The 3,759-nt window shown below is 33.3% G+C and overlaps 1 protein-coding gene across 1 annotated transcript in view; it reads left to right on the top strand.

The window, feature by feature from the left end:
• LOC118733906 (RNA-binding protein 33-like) overlaps window positions 1–3,759 on the top strand; it is a gene marked incomplete in the record, with an annotated part of 31,149 nt that overhangs the window by 9,655 nt on the left and 17,735 nt on the right.

Genomic DNA, 3,759 nt, shown 5'->3' with positions numbered 1-3,759 from the left:
TTTTTTTAACAAACTGCATAATTTTTATTTGCTTGCACAGCGATAAACACAAAGACTGTGTAAATATTGGTTAGAAGCGATTTTTATGTATTCTCGCTACGCTAATACGTTAGGTTGTAAACTTAGCCTAATACTGAAACTCAGCTGGACGCCATATTAAAGCTGTATGACTATTATTTACCTAAATTAACAATTTCATTATTACATTGGCTCAACTATGCCACTTTATGTGTATTTTCGAACCTTTTTTAAACAGCGCATCTCTTAAAAATTTAATAATGGCGAAAAATTCATTGCTTCATTCATTGCAGATTTATTTCAAAATCTTCAAATCCTTATAAATTTTGAGGCGCTCGAGTTTTAGAGGGGGTGGTACCGAAATTCACTCGACAGAATGTACCTCGTTTTTAAATTAGGAACTCACATTCATATATATTCGCGATTTTCTTGACTGCATATTACGAAAAGGAATGCTGAGATTTATAAAAAGAATTCCAAGTCGCGCAGATTAAAAAAGAGCTTCGGTGTAAATTTTATGTCTGAGTTAATTTTAAATTTGATTAGTAGTAAATTTTATTCCTCGAATCCTTTTGTACTCTTCACACTCATGAAAATATATTTATGCTAGAATATGATGTAAATTCTTTACCATTATGGTGTATGATTTGAGCCAATACCAATACGTATTTTACACCAACGGAGTTTATATTATGTTCTAGAAACAAGAAAACTTGTATACCACTGGCATAATATACATATATGCCGAAAATCAGTAAAAAAAATTGACGGTAGGTGTAAATAATGCACGAAAAAGCGGCATAACCTTTACACTGAATCGAAATAAACTGTTCAAAAACTGCGCTTAGAAATAGCATATTTTTTATATTGAAAATGTATATCACGCCGATGTAAAAAGTACACAAAATATTTTGGTGTATTTTTGACTTTTGTGCTACTTGAGTACTTGTTGTCGTAGACGTTTTTTTTTTAAATTTATGGTTTACTTTTATAAAATCACATAACGCTGTTTGCAAGTGGGCTGCTCATATATGTATTCATTAAAAGATAATTTGTCATCCGTCTGAAATGAAAAAAATTTTAAATCAGAAGGATAAAATAGTATTGTGTTATTAATTCAAAAGTAAATAATTGTAGTTCAATGACGAAGGGGGGGGAGATCTATCCCCCCATATCCCCCCCTGGCTACGCCACTGCTGGTCGCCATACATATTTCCAAACACATCGAACTTGGAAGGTGCTTTTCGCAAAACGTAAACGCTGCAAAATATTTTTTTAATATGTTTGGCTTTCGTCTGACTGTTCGTCCATGAAATTTTTTCCCGTAAGCCGCCTTTTTACCGTCCTTGCCGATATTTCTGGTATTGTTTGTGTACCAGCTCCAAACTCGACCTTATTTGTGTTGATGAGAGGAACGGATCAGCTTTAATCAACCTGGCTATAAGCCAATTTTTCACAACCGTGGCCTTGAAGTGCTTGCAATTTTTTATAGCGTTGACAACTTTTCCACGCGATAATGTCAAAGTTTTAACCACCGCAGCCATAGATCCCGTCTGAAGGAGTCGTATTTTTGTTTTTGCCCATAAGGAAAATAAAACTGCTTAAATCAATACAACATACACTGAAATTGAGTAGTCCACTTGCAAAGTGCGCTAGTTTTTGGTAGCTAAGGAACCAGTATTTAAAGTAGTTTCATGTCCACTCACAATACAGTGCAAATTCCTTATATATTCTGAAAAAAATAACATCAAATGTTAGCTACTCTAGCAAAAGTCGCTATAATACTAACTGTAAGTATATATACACTTTCAAAAGTCGCTATAATATTTATTGTACGTATTTATACAAGTTAAAAGGTCTCCATCTTCTAATGAACTTAGAAAACTGCAAGAAAACGTGGTACTTTCGCTATATTAATTTAATAATTAATAATGAAAAAAAGATACAATTTGGATTTTACTTGTTGTTGTATGGCTTACTATTATAAAATCACATAACGCTGTTTGCAAGTGGACTACTCAAATATAGATATTGCGCGCAGGTTGACTTTCGTTTAAATACAAAGATTTTTTCGCATAATTACCTATTAAAAGCAAAATGACTTAATTATTTGTCCAAATCAATCTTAACCCAACAGCAAACGTGCAATGTGAAGCAAGAAGTAACGTATAACTTCCGTATTTGCGAAGGTGGATAATTGGACTACGTTATCGGAGTACATACATATGTACATACATTTAATGCAACAAAAAGTAATGTGCTGTTATTACAACTCCACATGAAAAATGTTATGCCAATGGGTAGGTTAAGAATGGAAAGGTTCAAAGGTACACACCAACATGTCTCAAATTACACTATGCGACAGTCAAAATCGGGATGGGATGAAACCAACGGGAAATGTTATATCGGTCAAAAACAAGTTATACGTGGCCCGGCGTTTCGCTAGGTCACGTCTAGGAATCGAGATATATCGATTTGAAGTTAGTAACTATCATATAGGGGAAATTGTCACCTTTGGTGGTCTTTTTTTTTGACATAACTCGAGAACCACTAGTCCGATTTTGCTCAAATTTAAAAAAATTAAAAATTACAATTCCTTTAATCTGTTCATATAACGTTTTTCTATATAATCAACAGTTTTGCCGGTAAAAAAAATGTATGAAGAAAAAAAAAATTATTTTTGCCTAAATAAAATATTTTTTTTTTTTAATTCATAAAAAATCCAAAACGCAAAAAGTGTCACGTAAAGTCACATAACCTATGAACAAAATGAGACATACATCATGAAAATCAATGTATGCGTTTCGCTTTTGTTCAAAATTAAGTAAAGGTATGAATTTCAAAAATTTTCTCGAGATATGCTCAAAATTCCGTGGAAAAAACATTGATGACTTTTTTTTTATGATTGTCAGAATTAAAAAAAAAGTAATAAACAAAAGGTTATTTGATTTTTATGGTAGCGGCAACAAACTAAAACACGGTCATAAATGTGCGTGGACAATTAAAAGGAAAAAAGGAAAGTGCACTTTTTTAATTATTTGGGTTTTTTCCGTTGGCTACCTGCATGATTTTTTTACACAAATTGCACCCACATTTATGAGTGGTCATGTTTTAGAACGTTTCGAAAAATTTAAAACGCACACGAATCAGGTATATAGCCAATCTTAAAAGATGCGCCAATTCATAAGTACCTCTCAGTAAAATATTGAAACTTACGTAGTATTTATAGGTGTTCATTGATCGATTTTTGTCATTCAACAAGTGTCTCCGAACGCGTAAAGTACGATTTTTTTTAAAGTGACGAAAAAGTAATAAAAGTATAAAACAGAAATGAGTGCAAATTGTCCAGAAAATATCAATTTATTTTGTTACGTTTGTGGCAAAAGAGCTTTTTCAACAAATACTGCATTACTCACTGAGCAAGTGGAGCGCGCTTTTAAACTTTATTTTGATTCCGAAATAATTCGCGGCGTTTCGTGGGTCCCAGACAAAATTTGTAAAACGTGCTACAATGGTCTTAACATGTGGATCCAAGGGAAACGCAGTTCACTTCCTTTTGATGTACCAATGATTTGGACTGATCCAGGAGAGCGCAATTCCGACAACTGTTACGCTTGCGCAAACAAAATATGTGGAGTAAATCGTAAAGGCCTTAAACGAAGAGTTTACATATCTGTTAAAAGCGCACAAATGCCTCTACCGCATTCGGATGAAATACCAATTCCACCGCTTCCAAGTCCT

Source organism: Rhagoletis pomonella, unplaced genomic scaffold (genome assembly GCF_013731165.1).
Source record: "Rhagoletis pomonella isolate Grant_MI unplaced genomic scaffold, Rhpom_1.0 Rhpom_scaffold_00002, whole genome shotgun sequence".
In the NCBI taxonomy this organism is placed as follows: domain Eukaryota; kingdom Metazoa; phylum Arthropoda; class Insecta; order Diptera; family Tephritidae; genus Rhagoletis; species Rhagoletis pomonella.
The sequence above is the reverse complement of the archived record's forward strand: the minus strand, read 5'-3'. Positions and strand labels throughout refer to the sequence as shown.